The sequence below is a fragment of the Procambarus clarkii genome, chromosome 50, assembly GCF_040958095.1.
Source record: "Procambarus clarkii isolate CNS0578487 chromosome 50, FALCON_Pclarkii_2.0, whole genome shotgun sequence".
Taxonomy (NCBI): domain Eukaryota; kingdom Metazoa; phylum Arthropoda; class Malacostraca; order Decapoda; family Cambaridae; genus Procambarus; species Procambarus clarkii.
The window spans coordinates 482,014-508,369 of NC_091199.1; the positions used below are offsets into that span (position 1 = coordinate 482,014).

Below are 26,356 nucleotides of genomic sequence, written 5' to 3' on the forward strand. Positions count from 1 at the left end.
CGTACCTAGTAGCCAGAATGCTCTTTTCGGCCTACTATGCAAGGCCCGATTTGCCTAATAAGCCAAGTTTTCCTGAATTAATATATTTTCTCTATTTTTTTTCTTATGAAATGATAAAGCTACCCATTTCATTATGTATGAGGTCAATTTTTTTTATTGGAGTTAAAATTAACGTAGATATATGACCGAACCTAACCAACCCTACCTAACCTCTCTTTATAGGTTAGGTTAGGTTAGGTAGCCGAAAAAGTTAGGTTAGGTAGTCGAAAAACAATTAATTCATGAAAACTTGGCTTATTAGGCAAATTGGGCCTTGCATAGTAGGCTGAGAAGTGCGTTCTGGCTACTCGGTACGACATATATATATATATATATATATATATATATATATATATATATATATATATATATATATATATATATATATGTCGTACCTAGTAGCCAGAACGCACTTCTCAGCCTACTATGCAAGGCCCAATTTGCCTAATAAGCCACGTTTTCATGAATTATTTGTTTTTCGACTACCTAACCTACCTAACCTGACCAAACTTAACTTTTTCTGCTACCTAACCGAACCTAACCTATAAAGATAGGTCAGGTTAGGTTAGGTAGGGATGGTTAGGTTCGGTCATATATCTACGTTAATTTTAACTCTAATAAAAAAATTGACCTCATACATAATGAAATGGGTAGCTTTATCATTTCATAAGAAAAAAAATAGAGAAAATATATTAATTCAGGAAAACTTGGCGTATTAGGCAAATCGGGCCTTGCATAGTAGGCTGAGAAGTGCGTTCTGGCAATTAGGTACGACATATATATATATATATATATATATATATATATATATATATATTTATATATATATATATATATATATATATATATATATATATATATATATATATATATATATATATATATATTTAGGGAAGGAAGTACCACCTCTAGCTGGAAGAAGGGGGCCCCATAGCCTCGGAGGAAACCACACATAACGCATTAGAGGGAATGTTTAGATCCCCTCCAATACAGTTTCTGTGTGCTTCTCTCCTACCACCCTCTTCCTTTTTTATTTTTTGTGCTTTATTATGCATTTGATGGATATATATATATATATATATATATATATATATATATATATATATATATATATATATATATATATATATTGTTACGGTGCCCTCTCCTATTTCTTTCGTTTGCCGGCTTAAAGAGTCATATCAGCTCTCCCTACTGATTCTCTGAGGTTCAGGGAGTCTAATGATATATGTGGCGACCAGACCGGCTGCCAGTTAAGGGAAGGGAGTTATTTTATAAGTTGTAAATAAAGGAAAGTTGGCGCCCTGTTATAAAATGAAACAGTATCCCCTACGGCAGATGTGACCTTTTGGAAGGGACACAAGCCGATCGCGGATTGGCCGACGTAGGTCGCGGGCGACAAATCAGGGCCCGCCATGACGTCACCGAGTGCCCCGGGCGGCGCCAACGTCAGAGTTGTACTGACCGTGGAAGCGACAGGACGCGCCTCGGTCTGCTCTCAAGGATTGGAGGCTCTGCAAGCCTTGTTCAATGGATTGAGCTGGCCTTCGTTGCCCATCACTGTTATTGGAGACCCTGCGCTTCTGGGAAGCCAAAGAGGAACCAAGTTCAGTGAGCAGAGAAGTGCCAAACTTGGAAAATAGTCGGCGACGACGCTGGGCGGCGCCGCTGGCTGGACGTTGAGGTCTGGAAGGTGGGGCGAGCAAGCCCAGCTGTGACTGGGGTCACATCCACTGAGAATCTTGGAAGGACGACACCGTGCCTAGGACAAGGAGCGACGCCCTGTGGGAGAGGCGAGTGTGGGGAAAAATAGTGATTAGCTCAGCGCCCATCGATGAACCAGGATTGGGGCAGCTGAATCTCAGGGATTGGAACGGCGACGACGCGAAGGCTTCACGACACCTGAGGACCTGTGGAACGTCCTGGATCGTCGAGGATCGACCCAAGGAAGCGTGGGAACCTCACACCATCGAGGGACAGGCGTCGTGAGCCAGGAGTGTAAGGTAGATCATTTTTCCCTCCCATTACCCCTTGTATGAGTAGGCTAGTTAGGCCACAATATTTACTCGTGTATGTGGCAGCAAGACTTTATTACTTTAATAGTAGAGTAGGCTGCAAGGCAGCTTGTGTCCAGGACTGTCAGAGAGGACAGTGTGTATGGATGGCAGGACAGTGAAGAAGAGGTGCCGACGTGGTGAAGAGGCCCTCCTGTGAGAGTGTGAGACTCCTGTCTTCCTGCCCAGTTGAAGGAGTGTTGGATGGTCGTGGAAGAAGAGGCTGACGATCTCCAGGCTCATTATCCATATTCCATATTCATGTATTACTTGTGATTGTGTGTGTGCGTTCATGTAATTTGCATCAGTAAATCCACACATTTTATTACTGTGTTTGAGTGTGCCTCCATTTATGATAATTCTCTATGAGCATACATTTCTGGCTACAAACGATATATAATACACCCACTGAACTGCATTGCTGGGGTGCAGATATAATAACCCAGCTGGCGACCTTGCTAAGAGGAAGATAGAGAAGACAGGCGGGAAAGGAGTTCCTGCAACCTTTTTTTGTCTGGCAGGCAAGGCTCAGGGAGGTTATGGTTATAAGGTAAGCCTGAGTCTTCCTTCACTCCCCCACGGGTCTAGGCCGGAACTGTTAACAGCAGTTTCCCCGTGTTTGACTGAAGGGCTTCCAGGGTGAATCAGTGGCACCCCTTTGTGGTGGAAGCAAAGACCTGCGGCGGTGGGCGTTGTTGGTCCTCTCTTGTGTGACCAAGGAGACTCCGGTGAATCCAGGGAGTCGGAGGGGCTGAGTATTTGGGCCTTTGAGCCCCTAGCAGCCGAGTGTTAGCAGAGCCCCGGACCGCCCACCCCCACGTGACAAGAGAACTGGCGACCTTGCCAGGATTCGAACCCCAGTAGCCAAGAACTGGGAACCTCGCCAGGAAGCGTGGATCAAGCTACAGTGTGGACCAAATTTCAAGACAAGTGTTGCCAGGGTACTAATACAGTGTGGCCAGTGAATTCGGTGGTACTGTTACTCGACCGGCTAAGGGACTGAAATGGTGAAATTAGTGCCTACTAACTTGTCTGTGCTGTCGTGTATGCTTGATGATATAGAGATGGAGGAAGACAAAGTAAAGAAATTTATTGACACAAGGGACGAGAGAATTTGGAAGAGTGTACCAAGGCCCAGCTCCAACAAGTGGCAAACCACTTTGGGATCAGGTTGAGGACGACTAAGGTAGCGGAGCGAAGGATAGAGATCATGGCACAGCTCACAGCTCGAGAGGAAGCGACGGGAGAGGAGCCATCTCAAGAGGAGCTGTCCCGAGGAGAGCCGTCGCAAGGTGAACCGTCCCGACTAGGGCCTCCCCAAGCGCCTACCAGGGTGGAGAGAATTCACAGTGAACATGGGAGCAGTGGAAGGTCCAGCTGTAATAAGAGGAGCCTGCAACTGGAAATAATGAAGATGCAACTGGAAGCCCAGCTGCGACGAGAGGAGAGAGAAGCGCAGATGCAGCGAGAGGAACGTGCGGCTGAGCTGCAGCGAGAGGAACGTGCGGCTGAGCTGCAGCGAGAGGAGCGAGAAGCTCGGCTGCAGCGAGAAGAGGGAGAGAGACAACTGCGACTGGAGGAGATAAGGGCAAAGAAAGAAGTCGAATTGCGTCGCGTTGAACGTGGTCTGCCCTCACTACCTGCACGGCGGGATGACCTCAAGGTAAGGGAACGTGACTTACCTACGTTCCAACCACAAGAAGCTGAGGCGTTCTTCGAACACTTTGAACGGATAGCAACTCTGAAGGAGTGGCCGGAAGATGATTGGGCTGCTCTGGTCCAGGGCAGGTTGACTGGTGAGGCCCGGGAAGCCTATAACATGCTGGACCTAGAGGAGTGTACTAGTTATGACGCGATTAATAATGCGGTTCTCCACTCATTCCGGCTGACTCCGGAGATGTACCGGAAGCGGTTCAGAGAGTGTACAAGAGCGTCGGGAAAGACTTACGCCGAGACCGCCAGGGATATGGAACGGAAATTCCTACGATGGTTGAAGGCGGAGGAAGCGGAGTCGGTGGATGATGTTAAACGACTGATAGTGATGGAGAAGTTCATGTCGGTGCTCCATCCTGAGTTGCGAGTAAGGGTGAGAGAAGCAGGTATTAAGGACCTGAAGGCTGTAGCGGATCGAGCCGACATGCTGGAGGAGGCACTACATATCAAAAGGGAGGGGCCGCCCAGACCCTCGCCTTACCCCAGGTCGGGAGGGAACCTTAGGAGTTCAGGAGGAGCGAGGATGGATGGGGACTCTCCCAAAAGTAGTGTACCCAATGAGGTAACCCAGTCCAAGTGCTCAAGGGACGCGGGGAGGAAGCCCCAACCTGTGAGCAGTGGACGTAACTCGGGAGCGAGTGCTGCTGCCCGGGAACCGACGACAGAGAGTCCTAGGTGGACTCAGGGAACCTCTACCATTGGCGCTACCAGGAGGACTGGTAGAGGATCGCCTAGGAGAGGTAGCCGATGCTACAGCTGTGGCGTGAGAGGACATTATGCCCGCGAGTGTGAGGAGCACCAAAGGAATGTAGGATTAATGGTGGAAGAGGAGAGAGTGTTTGTTCACACCCCATATTATAGTGGACCCAACGTGAATGGTTGGGAAATGAAGTTGGGTGAACATCCCTTCGTTTTCGGGGCCAACGTGAAGTTTGGAAAGTCAGACCCAGTGGAGGTTGCCGTGCTTCGAGATACGGGTGCTGACATAAGTATGGTGACCAAGAGTATTCTCCCCAAGGAATTTAATGATTCACCTGTGGGAGTGGTGAGGATACGCAGTGTGGGGGAAGAATACAGGTTGCCACTTCACGAAGTACAGCTGATTGCCGACTGCGGAGTCGAGAAAGCTATAGTAGCTGTAGCCCCTAAGTTACCCCTAGAGCATGTACAGATGGTGCTGGGTAATGACCTCGGAGGAGGCAGGATACAACCCGATTGGGCCAGGAGTGCCTATGTTGCAAGCAGCGGTACAACCCTGCCAGGTGAGGTATCGGTCGTTCCAGATGGTGGTGAGGAAGCCGACTTTGCCAGGGAAAACGTCGCCAGAGACGACGACAACGAGGGCGAGAGTGCAGAGAGGTCGTCGGAGGTTGTGGAAAACCCCGACGGGGACCTCCGACTAAGCCTGATGATGCGTGTGGAGGAGTGGCGAGGAGCAGCTGTACAAACGCCTGGGGCGGTGAAGAGGCTGCAGACCGCACTCCCTCCATACAGAAACGTGAATAAAGTAAGCTCAGTGGATGAGCGAACGGCAGTGAGGGGCAGAGTGGAGGAGCCACGACGCAGTGCACCCTATGCCGGCCAGATGAATAGTGGTAGGTGCAAGATGAACCACCGTAGTGAGGTGAGCCACAGGGAGGTGGATGAGCCCAACCACGAACCGAAGAAGACGTCTGCAGGGAAGAGAATCTCATGGAGGAGTGAAGATGTTCGTCGGGAGCGAAGGAGCGAATGGTATAGGAAAGGCAATACGAAGAAAGCAGGGAATAGGTACACCCAGGGTAGGCGCCAGCCTAACCAGAGGGGCATTGGGCCATCGCAAAAGCCTAGTGTGGAAGAGAGGAAGCTGCTGGATGGAGTACAGGTTACAAGTGCCACTGTGAGGAGACAACGCACCTATGGGAGAAGAGGAACCGAGAAGAGAGAAGATTGGCGAAGAGGAGATCATGAGAGGAAACATGGAGTACCTGTAGGACGCAGTGGAAATGCAAGACTATCTCGGAGTGCACGACGCGGTGGAGGCGCTGCATGCACTGAATCTTACAGTGGTAACGAGCCGTGGGAGTACACTCGTAGCCACGGAGAGAGGATTTCTTGTAGGTGTTCAGGGAACACCCATCACACCCGGTACTATGCGAGGTGGAGATACAATGAGGCAAGTGACTGGCAAGGTGGTACGAGCCACGTCACCAACTGGAGGAGTGACACTTCAGGAACGGAGGGAGCAAGAGTATAGATTGCCCTCTTGAGTGCTGCTCTTCCGATATGACTCTTATTTTAAGGGGAGGGGTATGTTACGGTGCCCTCTCCTATTTCTTTCGTTTGCCGGCTTAAAGAGTCATATCAGCTCTCCCTACTGATTCTCTGAGGTTCAGGGAGTCTAATGATATATGTGGCGACCAGACCGGCTGCCAGTTAAGGGAAGGGAGTTATTTTATAAGTTGTAAATAAAGGAAAGTTGGCGCCCTGTTATAAAATGAAACAGTATCCCCTACGGCAGATGTGACCTTTTGGAAGGGACACAAGCCGATCGCGGATTGGCCGACGTAGGTCGCGGGCGACAAATCAGGGCCCGCCATGACGTCACAGAGTGCCCCGGGCGGCGCCAACGTCAGAGTTGTACTGACCGTGGAAGCGACAGGACGCGCCTCGGTCTGCTCTCAAGGATTGGAGGCTCTGCAAGCCTTGTTCAGTGGATTGAGCTGGCCATCGTTGCCCATCACCGTTATTGGAGACCCTGCGCTTCTGGGAAGCCAAGGAGGAACCAAGTTCAGTGAGCAGAGAAGTGCCAAACTTGGAAAATAGTCGGCGACGACGCTGGGCGGCGCCGCTGGCTGGACGTTGAGGTCTGGAAGGTGGGGCGAGCAAGCCCAGCTGTGACTGGGGTCACATCCACTGAGAATCTTGGAAGGACGACACCGTGCCTAGGACAAGGAGCGACGCCCTGTGGGAGAGGCGAGTGTGGGGAAAAATAGTGATTAGCTCAGCGCCCATCGATGAACCAGGATTGGGGCAGCTGAATCTCAGGGATTGGAACGGCGACGACGCGAAGGCTTCACGACACCTGAGGACCTGTGGAACGTCCTGGATCGTCGAGGATCGACCCAAGGAAGCGTGGGAACCTCACACCATCGAGGGACAGGCGTCGTGAGCCAGGAGTGTAAGGTAGATCATTTTTCCCTCCCATTACCCCTTGTATGAGTAGGCTAGTTAGGCCACAATATTTACTCGTGTATGTGGCAGCAAGACTTTATTACTTTAATAGTAGAGTAGGCTGCAAGGCAGCTTGTGTCCAGGACTGTCAGAGAGGACAGTGTGTATGGATGGCAGGACAGTGAAGAAGAGGTGCCGACGTGGTGAAGAGGCCCTCCTGTGAGAGTGTGAGACTCCTGTCTTCCTGCCCAGTTGAAGGAGTGTTGGATGGTCGTGGAAGAAGAGGCTGACGATCTCCAGGCTCATTATCCATATTCCATATTCATGTATTACTTGTGATTGTGTGTGTGCGTTCATGTAATTTGCATCAGTAAATCCACACATTTTATTACTTTTTGTTTGAGTGTGCCTCCATTTATGATAATTCTCTATGAGCATACATTTCTGGCTACAAACGATATATAATACACCCACTGAACTGCATTGCTGGGGTGCAGATATAATAACCCAGCTGGCGACCTTGCTAAGAGGAAGATAGAGAAGACAGGCGGGAAAGGAGTTCCTGCAACCTTTTTTTGTCTGGCAGGCAAGGCTCAGGGAGGTTATGGTTATAAGGTAAGCCTGAGTCTTCCTTCACTCCCCCACGGGTCTAGGCCGGAACTGTTAACAGCAGTTTCCCTGTGTTTGACTGAAGGGCTTCCAGGGTGAATCAGTGGCACCCCTTTGTGGTGGAAGCAAAGACCTGCGGCGGTGGGTGTTGTTGGTCCTCTCTTGTGTGACCAAGGAGACTCCGGTGAATCCAGGGAGTCGGAGGGGCTGAGTATTTGGGCCTTTGAGCCCCTAGCAGCCGAGTGTTAGCAGAGCCCCGGACCGCCCACCCCCACGTGACAATATATATATATATATATATATATATATATATTTCCATCCCCCTGCTGGCACTAATCTTGGGCATGGTATTTTTATTAAATCACCTAATTCTTTGGGGCACACGTGAGGAACACAAATGCAAACAAGCCTGAATGGTTCCCAGGACTATATGCAACTGAAAACTCACATCCCAGAAATGACTATACGCCAGCAGAGTGCTCCTGGTAGTATGGGTTCGAGTCACTTCTGGGGTGCGTGTTTTCAGTTGCATATAGTCCTGGGAACCATTCAGGCTTGTTTGCATTTGTGTTCCTCACGTGTGCCCCAAAGAATTAGGTGATTTAATAAAAATACCATGCCCAAGATTACCAACTGAGTGCCAGCAGGGGGATGGAAATAGCCTCGGCTACCATCCTCTTTTGTCCGGTCGTGTTGGTCGAGCGGTTAAGGTGTCCTGTATGCCAGTAGAGTGCTCCTGGCAGTATGGGTTCGAGTCACTTCTGGGGTGTGAATTTTCAGTTGCATATAGTCCTGGGGACCATTCAGGCTTGTTTGCATTTATGTTTCTCATGTGTGCCCCAAAGAATGAGGTGATTTGATAAAGTACCATGCCCAAGACTACCAACCGAGTGCCGGCGGGGGGGATGGAAATAGCCTCGGCTACCATCCTCTTTTGTCCAGTCGTGTTGGTCGAGCGGTTAAGGTGTTCTGTACTTGGGCATGGTATTTTATCAAATCACCTCATTTTTTGGGGTACAAGTGAGGAACACAAATGCTCAAGATTACCATCAGAGTGCCGGCGGGATGATGGGGAATTACTTCTAATTTAATGATTTAACTAGTTGGTCGGTAGCCATTTATCACCATGGAAGCTGCTAGTGAGCAGAGAGTGTCATGAGTTATTGCGTTGTGGTTGTCGTAATAATATTATGATGTTTTTGTGGGTCGATAGATTGCCCCTCCTGGACAGCCCACCAAACCCAAGACTTCTCTCTGGCAACCTGACCTAAGGTTGGCGTTTCCGGCTCACCAAAGTCAGCCACTCTTTCTATATACTTATTTTTTGGCTGATGACATACCTGACCATATAAATCTTTACTCCTTCTTTCGGCATACAGCGAAGGAGTATACAAAATTTATTCTTTTAAAGGGGCAACCATCTCAGGTAACTGTACGTACAAAATTATGCGTGATAACATTTTTAATTTCTACCCAAGCACTGAGGTGTTATATCAAGGCCCGACCAGCAGTTCACTCCCGCAGTAACTAACGTGTGGGCGTGTTTATACAATCCAAATTATTGAAAGTAAATTATTATAAACAATTAGGCTGTTACAACCCCCCCCCCCTCTCTCAATCTCTTAAGAAACCGTTGTGAGAATACAAATTAACATGTTGTTTCTTATCCAAATCCTTTACTTTGTATAAAAATTGAACCAATGCCTAAAAAAATCAATATCAACACAATCTAAACAATTTACAATCTGCAGATTGTATCATAATAACCATCATCAAAAAAGCTAAATCCACTCATTCGAATCCTGACTGAGGAAACAGTCAAGATTCGAATTCATACCAGCAAACTTTTCAATGTCAAAAAATCAAAACATCCTATTCCCTGATTTGATATAACTAGATTCAATATCCCTACCCCTCTCTAAAATCTAGCTAAAACATCATTAGATCTTCAGCCATTCATGTGTTCCGTCATGAACTCGTAACACAACAAGTCCAAATATATCCTGAAATTTCAGTCTTTCAGGAGAGGAATACTGAACTCCTCAAAGTTCATCCGTGTGTTCTGCTCAATACCTGTGGTCACTTTCTGCCACAGCATGTCACTTAAGTATCTAACATTGTATTCAAATTCAATGTCCATGTAACGGGGGGTTGGGGGAAATAGCTCTATCTTGTCCATTATTCCACCCCCCAGTTAACTAACGAGGCCGGGGGAAACAGCTCTCTCTAGTCCGTTATTCCGTCCTCAGTTAGCTAACTATTCTAGAGCACCTCCAGAGTTCCTAAGGCAGCCTCTCTCGTTCAACACCTTGTAACCTAGGTATTTGACTACCTAGGTGCTAAGACTACAAGGCGCCGTAACTGGATCAGCTACCCGAAACTCTAGAGAGAACTCTAGAATACTGAATCATTGCCTACATACGTATAAGTGAAAACGAAAGGAAAGAAATGAATAGTGAAGTAATTAGTGAGGGTTTGGGGTGAGAGGCAGAGAGGTGGGAGGAGCGAGAAGGGATCATTAGTTGAAAGTGAGAGTTTAGAGATGGGTGGAGGGAGAGGTGTAGATAGGTAGAAGTAGAAGAGTAGATAGTAGAAGTAGAAGGGTAGATAGTAGAAGACGAAATGCTGCCACCATCCATTCATGATCATTACATACAAGACAAGGAATGGAACTTGCCTGTATCACAAAATTCTCAAAGGATGTTATCATGAGTTCATTATTAGTATGTTCCCTCTGTACCATGTATCAACTCCAAACATGTACTCGTTAATATCATGAAACCAGTAACCACAGAGGCTTTCTCACCTCAACTCAAAGCTCTAGGGAACAAAGTTAAACACAATTTAAATAATAAATTCATAATTATATTTCACATGAAGTATCATAATTTAAAATTCAATTAAAATGTTCCAGTTTAATATGCAAAGTGAATCATCATCCAAGAATTCGAGAACCCTACAACTTGACTGCCCCTGATCATCACACAACACTTGTAAAACACGACAAGTCACCTTACTGTTCACTCACCAAGTGTCTCTGCCTATAGCTGGATAGAGGGGGGGGGGGGTCTGTAGTTGACAGAGACTCCCGCCCTGCCGGCCGACAGCCTTCCTGCTAGGCCGTCTCCTCTGCAATCCTGACTGCCGTTCTGTCTGTTAATGCTTCATGCTGGATAGCTCTCAGAGTTTATATTGGGGAACCTAGTAGCTAACTCCGCCCACAAGTAGATAGCCTCCGGCACTACCAAGCCACTCCTTAAACGTCGGCATGTTTGAAGGCTACCCGGCTCCAATTATACGCTTAGCGGAAGCAAGGTGAAATTATCATGATCTGACCTCAGGTCACTTGGGGTCATTAACGGTTAGAGGTGTGAGATCTCAGGCAGACAACTGGCGCCTCTCAGATCCTTGTCTGTGACTCATGTACTCTATGTATGTATTAACCTAAACCAAACACTTTTACAGTGTTACATCTCCCCTTCTCCCCGAAAATAAAGTTTTTGCAACACTGCTAAAGCAAGCTAGCTGTGTGCGACAACTTTATTAACGAAAAGAATACATCCTAGCTAAACAAATATACATCATCCTACTCTAAAAAATGAAATATGTAGACAGACGTCCATTGTCTCTGGCTGGGCGACGTCACTGCTTGGTCTTGTAGATAATCCTGTACCACATTTCTTCAACACAACTGCCTCCGTCGCTTCTCCGTCGTTAACGCACAACAACCTTTGGTCAACCCGAAAGCCGTTACTACTTGAACTGCGCACAGGACCGTGGAATTCGGTTGTCCCAGCTGATCTGTAATTGGCCCTACGTCAGTCACCATGAGAGACGTATATTGGGGTTCTTCACAGCTATAGGGACTACAAGTTTCGAGACCTTCATATAGTTGCCAACAGTAGAAATCCCATCCTACTCTTCTTCCTCCCTGTTGCTCCAGCACGCCTCCTTCAGAGAGCTACTTCTGACAGCCACATCAAGTCCGCATGACACAGGAAGAATCACTCAACAGAGCAACATGCTTGTAGGAGGGGCGGCCAGTTAAGGCAAACGATCCTGTCTTGCAATTACGCTCCATGCAATGATGCTGATACCAGCAAGGGACACGAGGCATCGTGTCTCACTCAGCTTGTCTTATCTTCTTCTTCTTCTTTCTTCTTTCTTCTCTCTTCCTTCTTCTCTCTTCTTTCTTCTCTCTTCTTTCTTCTCTCTTCCTCCTCCCATGGGTCTTAGACAAGCGACCTGGGGTCCACTGGGGTCCGTCCGTCCTGGGGTCCATCCTGGGCAGACCGGTGTTGGTGGGACAGACTGGAATCGTTGTTGTTCCTCTTCCATCTTTACTGGGTCGTCTGGGGTCGTCTGCAGAACGACCTGGGGTCCACTGGGGTCCGTCCGTCCTGGGGTCCACTGGGTAGACCAATGTTGACCGACCGAGAGGACTGCATCTTGGGGTCCCCGGGGTAGTGGTGGTGGGGGTGGAGCCATGACCTCCAGGTAGTGGGGCTGGTCGTGGTGGTGGTGATAAACGCCCCTGAGTGTGGTACACGGCAGCCGTCTCCCTCTTCTGTATATGCGTCGCGCCTCTCCTCTGGCTCCCACCTGTGAATGAACATAAAGGCGACAATACCCGTGTTCCATGCTGTTGTGTGACCCTGTAGTTTGTATAGGGTTCACACAGTCCAATTATAAGCTCTCCTCCTGGCAACAACTACACTTAAATTTTTTAAAATAATCCAATTAACACTGAATGATACTGACTTGGTGGAACATAAGACAGTAACAGAGGAAAGTTAGAGAAGAGAGAATAAGGTCATCACTACCTTTAACTTGTCACAAAAAAAATCAACACTAATAGACAAAACACTAGCCTAAACTTAACTGTACCGTTCCTAATCTTAAGTACATAATTAACCATTACTCCCACCCTTAACCTACAGCCACCTACGTGACCCAGAGTGTCTCCCTAGCTTCTCCGCCGGTAAACAACTCCAAACTGTTGCCACCCCTGTGACCAGACTATCTAACGTCGAGCGTCCCCAACGTGAAGTCTACTGACATACTAAGGCTCCCCCTAGCATGCTGTACAAGACCAGTACACCTCGGGTTATTGCGTTCAAATGGAGAAAAACAGTCGATCGCAATAATCTGAGCAGAACCACTACTTAAACTATTTAAAAACTACACCTGCCACTCCCCACTGACCTGGAGACCAGCGGTGTCTGGGTGTCCCCGTGGGACATGCGAGGTCACCTGTCACACTCAGCTGACCTGCACTACCAACACCGCTAAGTTCCCAAATCGCCAAATCTTATTACTAACATTAATCACTACACACGCAAGTTCTGGTGAACATTCCCTGAACTTCACAAAACTCACAAAATCACAACGCAAGAGAATCACTATCTCCTAACCTGAAAAAACTCGCTAAATCGCGAAAGTAAAACACCTGTCAAGATCTCCCTGATAGCGCCTGAGCGGCAAAAGACACGTGGGACTGAACAATGTTAAAAGAACACCAACTACCTACAACATTGTTCAACACCGCTGTCTTTTGCCGCTATTTCCCCCAATCCCACCGCTGCCACCATTGTAACGGGGGGTTGGGGGAAATAGCTCTATCTTGTCCATTATTCCACCCCCCAGTTAACTAACGAGGCCGGGGGAAACAGCTCTCTCTAGTCCGTTATTCCGTCCTCAGTTAGCTAACTATTCTAGAGCACCTCCAGAGTTCCTAAGGCAGCCTCTCTCGTTCAACACCTTGTAACCTAGGTATTTGACTACCTAGGTGCTAAGACTACAAGGCGCCGTAACTGGATCAGCTACCCGAAACTCTAGAGAGAACTCTAGAATACTGAATCATTGCCTACATACGTATAAGTGAAAACGAAAGGAAAGAAATGAATAGTGAAGTAATTAGTGAGGGTTTGGGGTGAGAGGCAGAGAGGTGGGAGGAGCGAGAAGGGATCATTAGTTGAAAGTGAGAGTTTAGAGATGGGTGGAGGGAGAGGTGTAGATAGGTAGAAGTAGAAGAGTAGATAGTAGAAGTAGAAGGGTAGATAGTAGAAGACGAAATGCTGCCACCATCCATTCATGATCATTACATACAAGACAAGGAATGGAACTTGCCTGTATCACAAAATTCTCAAAGGATGTTATCATGAGTTCATTATTAGTATGTTCCCTCTGTACCATGTATCAACTCCAAACATGTACTCGTTAATATCATGAAACCAGTAACCACAGAGGCTTTCTCACCTCAACTCAAAGCTCTAGGGAACAAAGTTAAACACAATTTAAATAATAAATTCATAATTATATTTCACATGAAGTATCATAATTTAAAATTCAATTAAAATGTTCCAGTTTAATATGCAAAGTGAATCATCATCCAAGAATTCGAGAACCCTACAACTTGACTGCCCCTGATCATCACACAACACTTGTAAAACACGACAAGTCACCTTACTGTTCACTCACCAAGTGTCTCTGCCTATAGCTGGATAGAGGGGGGGGGGGGTCTGTAGTTGACAGAGACTCCCGCCCTGCCGGCCGACAGCCTTCCTGCTAGGCCGTCTCCTCTGCAATCCTGACTGCCGTTCTGTCTGTTAATGCTTCATGCTGGATAGCTCTCAGAGTTTATATTGGGGAACCTAGTAGCTAACTCCGCCCACAAGTAGATAGCCTCCGGCACTACCAAGCCACTCCTTAAACGTCGGCATGTTTGAAGGCTACCCGGCTCCAATTATACGCTTAGCGGAAGCAAGGTGAAATTATCATGATCTGACCTCAGGTCACTTGGGGTCATTAACGGTTAGAGGTGTGAGATCTCAGGCAGACAACTGGCGCCTCTCAGATCCTTGTCTGTGACTCATGTACTCTATGTATGTATTAACCTAAACCAAACACTTTTACAGTGTTACATCCACATGACATTCTCCCAACCTTAAAAATCAAAGTCTTTATTATCAAAAATAATATCTAATATCACAGTTCACAAATGAGTACTGTGACGGAGTTCCCCCCCTTATAATTCTCCCACGCCTGCAGTAAGAGTCATGTCTGCTTTTCCCAAGCGTTCTCTACGTTGCAGGCTACAATTTGATATATGGGAGAGAGTGAAGTGTTCTCGGAGAGCCGAGAAATTTGTGAAATAGTAATGTTTTGGCCTGTGGTTTAGGCCCTTTTGGGAGCCAAGATGGCGCTTACCTCACTGATCTCCCGCCAAAACCGTGTGACGTCAGTGGCACCGGATTGGTCACCGACTGCAATGTGGCACCGGGAGCCAATGAAAACCTCCCGTAGCGAAAGTGACGTCACGAAGGAAGGGGGTCCGGCCAGCGCGCCGGGTTGGCGCCCGGAGTCAGACACGACACGTCATAGAGGTCGGACGTGCGACGAGTGGTCCTGTCAGTCGGACAGTTATTCCAGCTCCCGTGGATTAACGCGTCACCGGAAGTCCGCCAGTACTCTGAGAAGTCTTCCCTAGTTCATGTGTTGAACCAGAAGAGGGAATTGACGGTTATTTGAGCAACAAGTGCTCCAGTCAGGTACTGTGCCAGTAGCAGTGAAGCCGTGCAGTGACGTATGTTGACGTCTGTGGCAATTCACCAGTTCGTGACAGCGTAGTGGCTGACAGAGCCACTGGGTAGCTGAGGAAGAGAGGACTATTTGGGGAAACCGAACGACTGTAGCTGAGACGTAGGCGACAGCCGTAGCTGGGAGAAGACGACGGCCAGGAGACCGACTCCAACCTTCAAGAAGTCAAGAAGGAGGACGGACCTGCAGTGAGGAGGCACGGAGACGACGCGCTAAACGGTGGGACGACGAGAGGCTCTGGTAGGACACGACGACGTGTAGTGTGGGGGCGTTCCCGACACGAGGACCAGGAGCTACATCTCGACTCTCATCGGAGGATAGGGTGAAGTAGGTGGTTCTAGTTCCCTCCCCATTCCCCTTTAGTTAGCTATGTTATTTGGCTATATTGTCTAGCCTGAAGATTTTATATGTCGTGAGCAAGTCTCACCCATGTCACGGTAAAGCACCAGTGTGCTAGACAGTACTATCAAGAGTACTTGTAATATTCATGTTGATTATTGGTGTGTACAGGCACCAGGAACCAGTGATAAATTTACTGTGTTGTGTATATCTTTCTATAGATTTTTGATATGAACATATAGTGGTAAATTATATATAATATTATGCCAGTATTTGGAGGTTAGGCTATGTGCCCAGAAACTATTTATTTTCCATGTATTGATGATTGATTTTTATACCATATATATGTCTATGTTCATTCAGTGAACAATCATTTGTGAGTACAGTGAATCATTGCGTTATCGCCAACGAGAGAAAGTACTGAAAACTCCAGTGTTAATAGTTCATAATATATTGTTGAGTGAAGAACAATGTGAAGCCATTACAGTGAATCATTATAGCATTGATTGTAGAAAAGACTGTTTGAGCCTGAGTACAGTGTAACCAAGTGATACGTGCTATTGTAGCCAATATCGTGTGTGCGAGTTCATGGTAATATTGGAGAATTTTAAGAAAAGCGCGCGCGAATCTAGAAAACAAGCAAAGCTTTCGCGTGGGAGCCAGGCAATCAGCTGATCTTGACACTTGATGAGGAGGGGAGTGTTGCCACCATAGGGATCGCATACTATCCGTGGGAACTTCCGGCCGCGTCGGGATCAGTTGACTTATTTGTTGTTGTCTGGTCTTTGTGACATCTTTCATACATTTTAAGTAAAATACAAAACTATCTTCGTGTTTATATCATCCCCTCCGTTGATCTTGTGGCTATATTATGCTGGTAAACATAGAGTGATAACAATAAGTACCTGCCTGATTCCTGATCTTTGAGTGTGACCTTGCCAAGGCTACCACTGAATACACCAGTCCACTGATGGTGTTACTGGCCACCTAAAAACACAAGTTGGCGACCTTGTGTTTAACCGTAGAGCCCTATTGTTGGGGAGGGCACACGACAGTCAAGTACACGAGTCGTGTTCTCACTCTTTCTTAATTAGAGGCCGTTAAGATTGACTGGGAGACTCTCCTGGCGTGCAGTGGCGCCGTGAGGATAGAGGGAAGACCCGCAGGGCTACGGTGAGTAACCTTGAGCATAACTATTGCTCACCCCAGAGTAAGGGTAGAGAATAATAGAGAGGTGAAACCCCCAACATTGGCGACCTCGCCAGGATCTCGATCGAAGTAAAGGTTGCAGTGGTACTTGGCAGTGGTGTTAGAGATCAGGTGAAGGTTATCACTCATAGCACAAGATGGAGGATGATAAAGTAACCAGGTTTATTGACTCTAGAGACGAACAGGTGCTGGAAGAGTGCACCAAGGCACAGTTACAGGCTATAGCGGATCATTTTGGAATAAAGCTGAAATCTGCCCGAGTTGGTGAAAGAAGACTAGAGATAATGGCTCAGCTCAAGCCTAGAGACGAAGCTTTGGGGGGGGAACGGCCCCAAACACCTGCCAGTGAGGGTGAACACCTGAGTATTGGTGGAAGCAGCAGGGGATCCAGCGGCAGCAGGCACAGCATAAAGCTGGAAATAATGAAGCTGCAGCTAGAAGCACAGCAGCGCAAGGAAGAGCGAGAAGCAGAAGCGCAGCTGAGGAGAGAAGAGGCACAGCAGCGCAAAGAAGAGCGAGAAGCACAACAGCGCAAAGAGGAGCGAGAAGCAGAAGCACAGATGAAGCGTGAGGAGCGAGAAGCACAACTGCGCCGAGAAGAACAAGAGCGAGAAGCACAGATGAAGCGTGAGGAGCGAGAAGCACAGCTACGCCGGGAAGAACGAGAGCAAGAAGTTTGGCTGAGACAAATGGAAATAGAAGCCAACCAGGAGGTGGAGCTGAAGCGAGCTGAACTGGGACTAGGTGCCCCTGCCCCGCCACAGGAAGGCCAACGAGTGAGGGAACGAGACCTGCCGGTCTTTGTGCCTAGTGAAGCCGAAAGTTTCTTCGATCACTTTGAGAGAGTTGCTGCTATGAAGAGGTGGCCGAAGGCGGAGTTGGCGGAGTTGGTCCAAGGGAGGCTCACAGGTGAAGCTCGTGAAGCCTTCACTATGCTCGACTTCCAAGAATGCACTAACTACGATGCGGTAAAACGAGCTGTGCTCCGTTCCTTTAAGCTCACGCCGGAGTGTTACCGAAAGAGGTTTAGAGAATGTACCCGGTCACCAGGAAAATCGTATGCGGAGACGGCGAGGCACATAGAAAGAAAGCTCCTTAAGTGGCTGGACTCTGAAGAAGCAAGGTCGGTCGAAGAGGTCAAGGAACTAATGGCCATGGAAAAGTTTATGTCCGTGCTCTCTCCTGAGATCAGGATGAGGGTAAAGGAGGCGGACATAAAGGACCTGAGGGCCGCAGCCGACCGAACCGACATGTTAGAAGAAGCCCTACGCCCACGCCGAGAGGGACAGCACCGACCACCCGCATACGTCGGAAACGATAGGAATTATAGGAGGACGGATGGATGGAGGACAGGAGCGAATTCTCCCAAATCCCACCTCTCAAGTTGGAACACCCGAGGATCAAAAGGTGCTGTAGAGCCGATAGGGGAGAACCAAGCTGAGAGCTCGGGAACTGTTACTGCAGGGAAAGAAACGACAAGTGAGGCGGGAAAGACACAGGGTGTGACGGTCTCTGGAGGCAGTGCTAAGGCGAGCGGTGGCGGATGGTCTCCGCCGAGGGGCCGCTGCTACAACTGCGGAATACCCGGACACGTCGCGCGGGAATGCAGACGCCCTAAGCAGCGGGGACACGTTGCTTTAGTGATGTTCGAGGACCAGAGGGCCGAGGGAGTGCGGGATGAACCCGTGCTAAATGGGGAGAAGAAAGTTCACCCATTCATGTGTCAAGGAACCGTAAGGATGGGGGTCGCAGACCCCATCCCAGTGAAGATGATAAGAGACACCGGGGCTGACTTTACCCTGGTAAGTGAAACCCTGTTCCCCGAGGGTTACAAGAATACCAGTGTGGGGGTGGCACGGGTGGCCACTGTGGGAGGCCCAGTGAGGATGCCCCTACACCAGGTAACTTTAAATTCTGATTATGGCTGCCAGACCCTAGTGGTGGGAGTCTGTACATCAATGCCCAAGATGGAGGCACAGGTCATCTTGGGGAATGACGCTTGTGGAGGATACGTCCTCCCGCATCTCGTGAAAGGCGAAGAGTGCCCAGAACAATACAAGGAGACAGGCGAAGAGTTGAACGCCTGTGGGGACGAGAAGGGAATTGCACCGGTGGCGATCCCCGTTTGTACTGTGACACCGAGGCAACGCGAAGAACAAGGAGGTTGTGGATCTGATGGGGCTGAGGAGTCGACTGACAGCCTGGGAACAGATCACCTCTGCGTAGGACCCAGAGAACGAGTGGAGGGCGAAAGTAGCCCGAATGGTGAGTTGCAGGTGACACTCACCGGTTCTCCAGGGGTAAACCGCAATCGTCTCGGAGAGTTACAGCAGGAGGAGTTCCCCGAATTGGTTAGTAAGGCCGAAGGAGGACGTGTGGGTCCTGAGAAGGCTTACTTTCCATTTATCTGTATTATATATGCCATGCTATCTGTGATGAGGGAACGATGGACACCAGGAGCAACCGGGGGAACGGTGATTAAATATGTCCAGAAGTTCAAAGAACGTCTCACTAGAGCGAAAAAACTGGCTAGGAAACTCCTGAAGAAGGCGCAACGTAAGATGTCGGAGTGGTATGACAGGAGAGCTGCGCAGAGGGATTTTCAGGCCGGATCCAACGTAATGGTGGTGCTGCCAGGTAAAGGTAGAGTGACCAAGTCGCGGTTCAAAGGACCGTACCGAGTGCTGCGACGGTTGGGTCCAGTGTCGTACGAGATTGGGAAGCCGGATGGACGCCGGAAGAAACAGGTGTGTCACGTAGACCACCTAAAACCTTTCTTCACTGTGGAAGGAAGAGCCGCCAAGCAGGACGGAACGAATACCCGAGAAACCCAGCGGAAGACGGGACTGAGTGTACCGAGGGACCGAGAACTCCCGGAGGAGGAAAGTAAGTGGTCCAGGGCGGACGGCACCAGTCTCACCCACACTGAGAGTCTGACAAGGATCGAGATCAAACACATCAAGGGGAAGGACAACGTAGTAGCGGACGCCCTATCCCGCATACACTAACGAGACATGACTCTTATTTTAAGGGGAGGGGTATGTGACGGAGTTCCCCCCCTTATAATTCTCCCACGCCTGCAGTAAGAGTCATGTCTGCTTTTCCCAAGCGTTCTCTACGTTGCAGGCTACAATTTGATATATGGGAGAGAGTGAAGTGTTCTCGGAGAGCCGAGAAATTTGTGAAATAGTAATGTTTTGGCCTGTGGTTTAGGCCCTTTAGGGAGCCAAGATGGCGCTTACCTCACTGATCTCCCGCCAAAACCGTGTGACGTCAGTGGCACCGGATTGGTCACCGACTACAATGTGGCACCGGGAGCCAATGAAAACCTCCCGTAGCGAAAGTGACGTCACGAAGGAAGGGGGTCCGGCCAGCGCGCCGGGCTGGCGCCAGGAGTCAGACACGACACGTCATAGAGGTCGGACGTGCGACGAGTGGTCCTGTCAGTCGGACAGTTATTCCAGCTCCCGTGGATTTACGCGTCACCGGAAGTCCGCCAGTACTCTGAGAAGTCTTCCCTAGTTCATGTGTTGAACCAGAAGAGGGAATTGACGGTTATTTGAGCAACAAGTGCTCCAGTCAGGTACTGTGCCAGTAGCAGTGAAGCCGTGCAGTGACGTATGTTGACGTCTGTGGCAATTCACCAGTTCGTGACAGCGTAGTGGCTGACAGAGCCACTGGGTAGCTGAGGAAGAGAGGACTATTTGGGGAAACCGAACGACTGTAGCTGAGACGTAGGCGACAGCCGTAGCTGGGAGAAGACGACGGCCAGGAGACCGACTCCAACCTTCAAGAAGTCAAGAAGGAGGACGGACCTGCAGTGAGGAGGCACGGAGACGACGCGCTAAACGGTGGGACGATGAGAGGCTCTGGTAGGACACGACGACGTGTAGTGTGGGGGCGTTCCCGACACGAGGACCAGGAGCTACATCTCGACTCTCATCGGAGGATAGGGTGAAGTAGGTGGTTCTAGTTCCCTCCCCATTCCCCTTTAGTTAGCTATGTTATTTGGCTATATTTTCTAGCCTGAGGATTTTATATGTCGTGAGCAAGTCTCACCCATGTCACGGTAAAGCACCAGTGTGCTAGACAGTACTATCAAGAGTACTTGTAATATTCATGTTGATTATTGGTGTGTACAGGCACCAGGAACCAGTGATAAATTTACTGTGTTGTGTATATCTTTCTATAGATTTTTGATATGAACATATAGTGGTAAATTATATATAATATTATGCCAGTATTTGGAGGTTAGGCTATGTGCCCAGAAACTATTTATTTTCCATGTATTGATGATTGATTTTTATACCATATATATGTCTATGTTCATTCAGTGAATAATCATTTGTGAGTACAGTGAATCATTGCGTTATCGCCAACGAGAGAAAGTACTGAAAACTCCAGTGTTAATAGTTCATAATATATTGTTGAGTGAAGAACAATGTGAAGCCATTACAGTGAATCATTATAGCATTGATTGTAGAAAAGACTGTTTGAGCCTGAGTACAGTGTAACCAAGTGATACGTGCTATTGTAGCCAATATCGTGTGTGCGAGTTCATGGTAATATTGGAGAATTTTAAGAAAAGCGCGCGCGAATCTAGAAAACAAGCAAAGCTTTCGCGCGGGAGCCAGGCAATCAGCTGATCTTGACACTTGATGAGGAGGGGAGTGTTGCCACCATAGGGATCGCATACTATCCGTGGGAACTTCCGGCCGCGTCGGGATCAGTTGACTTATTTGTTGTTGTCTGGTCTTTGTGACATCTTTCATACATTTTAAGTAAAATACAAAACTATCTTCGTGTTTATATCATCCCCTCCATTGATCTTGTGGCTATATTATGCTGGTAAACATAGAGTGATAACAATAAGTACCTGCCTGATTCCTGATCTTTGAGTGTGACCTTGCCAAGGCTACCACTGAATACACCAGTCCACTGATGGTGTTACTGGCCACCTAAAAACACCAGTTGGCGACCTTGTGTTTAACCGTAGAGCCCTATTGTTGGGGAGGGCACACGACAGTCAAGTACACGAGTCGTGTTCTCACTCTTTCTTAATTAGAGGCCGTTAAGATTGACTGGGAGACTCTCCTGGCGTGGAGTGGCGCCGTGAGGATCGAGGGAAGACCCGCAGGGCTACGGTGAGTAACCTTGAGCATAGCTTTTGCTCACCCCAGATTAAGACAAGACTTAGAGTAAGAGAGGTGGAAACCCCAACAGTACACAGCAATAGAATGAGAACATACTTCCAGCTAACAGTATCAATGTTCATTTTGTCCGCCCCTCTTGCTCCAATGACTGCTAAACAAGATGACAACAATTACCATTTCTAGAATCACTTGTTCCAGGCACAGTGCAATAACCTTCACATGATACAGTTTTAACTAGAGAACAGTTCTATGTGGAAAATTTTCTATATTTCCACTCTTCCAAAATTTTACTACTATATTTCTAGTTTTCATCAATTTACTACTATATTTCTAGTTTTCACCATTTTACTACTATATTTCTAGTTTTCACCATTTTACTACTATATTTCTAGTTTTCATCATTTATTAAAGTTTTCCAGAATTACGTTCCTAGGTATTCAGGGAACTTTAATTTACAAAACTTGATTAAAACTGATTGAATACAAAAATAGAGCAAACACTAATACTACTACCTCTCCCTCCCCTCCTCTCCTCCATCACCACTACTGCCTCTCCCTCTCTCTCTCCTCCTCCTCCACCACTACTGCTTCCCCCCCTCCTCCTCCCCACAACAACTACCTCTCCCGTTCCCCTCCTCCTCCTCCTCCTCCACCACTTCAACTGCCTCTCCCTCCCCTCCTCCTCCACCACTTCAACTGCCTCTCCCTCCTCTCCTCCTCCATCACTACTACTGCCTCTCTCTCTCTCCTCCTCCTCCCCACTACAACTACCTCTCCCTTCCCCCCACCTCCTCCTCCACCACTACTACTACCTCTCCCTCCCCTTCTCTTCCTCCTCCACCACTACTACTGCCTCTCCCTCCCCTCCTCCTCCTCCACTACTTCTACTGCCTCTCCTCCTCCTCCTCTTCCATCACAACTGCCTCTCCTTCCTCCTCCTCCTCCACCACCACTACTACTGCCTCTCCCTCCCCTCCTCCTCCTCTAATTATTTTTATAAATGTAAAGAAAGTAAATGGTTCCATCAACTTTCATGCAACTATGACACAACATTTAAAATATATAATTTTGTATTTGTCGAAAAAAAAATAATATTTATACATGAAAACATAATTTTGTTAATACAGAAAAACAAATAGTGACATGAAAAGATAATCTTAGCTAAATCATAAAAAATAATCATATGATCTTCTAATAATATAATAATTTTCTTTTAAATGTTTAACATATCAATCAAGCAATATTTACAATTTATATAAAGTATTTTAAAGAGTTACCCATAAATTCAATATTTAAACATGATATTAGTGATTATTGGGACACATGAGGAGATAAATAGTGTTAAAGAATTTTAACAAAATCATGAAAACAAATTAAATCCAATCATCAAATAATTAATGCCTTAAGAATGATACATACAGCCATTAAATAACATTAACAGTTTATTAGTGAATTTTACTTAAAGAACATAAATTTGTTAAATAAACATTTTAAATGTGTTTGTAATACATCACGAATAAAATAGTTTTAGTAAAGCCGTATGTTATAAAACTTATATATATAAGTAATTTTTTTTACAAATTCTTGGATTAAATGTTGCTCAAATACATTCTGCAGCATTTTTACAAATTGCAATTCCGACAACCGTTTGCGGAGGTTGCAACAACGTGTTGTATGTCGTGGGCTTTAACCCAATTACCAACAGCTCTCAGTGATCGTTTTGAGGACAGATATTTCATCAAATCACTTCATCATGCTGGGGCTACGTGAGTAACATTTGTGCGGCAAGCTTGAATGGTCCCTCAAGTTAATATACAACAGAAAACTTTGGGACCATTTGGGGAAAACTTGGGAATTATTATGAACATATTGAAGCATATATTTTTCTTTCAGGAGCTAAAGTAGACCGGAATCCTCTTGTACTGTCTCTGTTGTGTTTTGGCAACTACACTCTTATGTCTGCCATAAATGTAGAGCTGAGTACATCTGGCTGACTTGTGTCCACTGTACAGCATTAGCGAAGTTGGTTAGACCGATTCTGCACATTGTCCCATCTGTTGCATTGCTTTTCAAAAGACTATAATGTAATTTTAGTTTTCAATTGCATAAGTTAATTTTCTTGCAACTTTTTCGAAACAGTCTCAGATTACCCTACAGCTTCCTGTCTCACGTACTTCTCCCCAACAGATTCGTGTCATCTCAGGCTGTTGACGGCGACAACACGACACAGTACCACTCACTGGGTAGCACCCCGTCACTGTCCTGGTGGAGGGTCGACCTGGGAGCCTTGTTCACTATCACCTCCGTCGACATCCTCCCAGCCATCCCTGTTGCTTCTCGGTTCAGGAATGTGGAGGTGCGATGCAATATGTATGGAATTATTTATTACTAATATTCTTGTATGTATATGTATTGTGCAAACAATTTTATCACAGACATTTTTTCTCAGCAAGTGCAAAATTACCATGTTATAGTCGGGTGTGCTGGTGTTTTTACAGGTCAACTCATATGAGAGGGCGGTGGGTTCTGAATGGTATGAGATACAAGGTGAGATTACTGGAACTATCCCTTATGTTGCTGGAAGACAGAAGAGTAAGAGAAGACATGATCACCACATACAAGATCCTCAGAGGAATTGATTGGGTAGATAAGGACTAAAATTATAATTAATTAACATATATATATATATATATATATATATATATATATATATATATATATATATATATATATATATATATATATATATATATATGCGAACAAGCCTGAATGGTCCCCAGGACTATATGCGACTGAAAACTCACACCCTAGAAGTGACTCGAACCCATACTCCCAGGAGCAACGCAACTGGTAACTACAGGACGCCTTAATCCGCTTGACCATCACGACCGGACATAAGAAAGTGATAGCCGAAGCTATTTGAACCACTTCCCCGCCGGCACTCGGATGGTAATCTTGGGCATAGCATTTTATCAAATCACCTCATTCTTTGGGGCACACGTGAGGAACACTAATGCGAACAAGCCTGAATGGTCCCCAGGACTATATGCGACTGAAAACTCACACCCCAGAAGTGACTCGAACCCATACTCCCAGGAGCAATGCAACTGGTATCTACAGGACGCCTTAATCTGCTTGACCATCACAACCGGACATAAGGAAGTGATAGCCGAAGCTATTTGAACCACTTCCCTGCTGGGACTCGGATGGTAATCTTGGGCATAGCATTTTATCAAATTACCTCATTCTTTGGGGCACACGTGAGGAACACAAATGCGAATAAGCCTAAATGGTCCCCAGGACTTATTTGGTCCCCAGGAATTATTTAACACAGGAGCACACACTAAATTACACAGGTGAAGGGTGTGTGTCCATATGAGCCATAGAGACATTAGAAGAAACTTTTTTAGTGACAGAGTAATTAACAAATTAAATTCATTAGGAAGAGATGTGGAAAGATAGACTCCATGCAGAGTTTCATTTGTAGATATGATTGAACACAAAATGCTAAGGATTCTGCACACAAGTTGATTGACAGTTGAGAGGCAGGGACCAAAGAGCCGAAGATCAACGCCCCCCCCCCCCCAACACATTTAGTTGAATACAATTAGGTAAATTGTATTCCACTAATTGTGTTGGGGGGGCGTTGAGCTTATTGAACGGTAGCGTGGTTGTACGACGGTGTCATCTAGAACCTGCTGGAACACGCGACCCGCTAGCGTGGCGTGGGAATTTGTCTCACCTCAGGCTTCTTCAACACACGCTGGAAACCCAATATGGTCTAAAAATTGTTTACACACTGTTGATTATGTCATTATGGGACAAATAAAGGGTAAATTAGATTCACTGGGACGTACTTGTGTTTGGAGGAGGGAGGGCAGTATAACGACGACCTAAGGGTAAAGTTTACATGTTATGAGCTCAAAACAATGAAACAAACATCTTAACATTATTGTTGTTCGCCGATGCAATCCTTAGGATCACGGAAGGAGTAACTGTGCACTCCAAGGCCAATTAATTGCAATGGCCGATCACGTAGCTTGCGAAAGCGACTCCTCTCTCTCAGCTAGCATGGCGTCCGAAATCTTGGCAGCAAGTAGGAGAGGCTCTCCCCCTCCTCTCCCTCATCCCTGGCTGCGATACGCATGCGCAGCCCGCTCAAAATATTCTCGAGCTTTAAGTATTTCATTTTACTTATCATAAGTCAATACTTAATTTTACTTAACGTACATACTTAATCAGGGAAGTAAGGACTGGTGACAAGTTCTTATATCACTAATAAATGTATTAAGGTGCAATATATTTTTGCACAATGCAAGTTAGCTTATTAAGATTGCATTAAATAATATTATATAAATCGTTTTATACTATAATAATTTCCGCTGTAGTTATTAATACACCTAAATGAACGAATTCAGTAAGCAATAATATGCTACGTAAATAAACAATGAAATAAACGATTATCCTTAGTAAGAGAACGTTGTTGGAA

At 46.8% G+C, this 26,356-nt stretch overlaps 1 long non-coding RNA gene across 1 annotated transcript in view; it reads left to right on the forward strand.

Annotated features, from left to right (window-relative positions):
- Nucleotides 1-24,208, forward strand: part of LOC123772789 (uncharacterized) — a 64,868-nt gene extending 40,660 nt beyond the window's left edge. The window contains exon 3 of the long non-coding RNA XR_011222473.1: nucleotides 24,055-24,208. This is a non-coding gene — a long non-coding RNA (uncharacterized lncRNA). The remainder of the gene's footprint in view (nucleotides 1-24,054) is intronic.
- The last annotated feature ends 2,148 nt before the right edge of the window (nucleotides 24,209-26,356 follow it).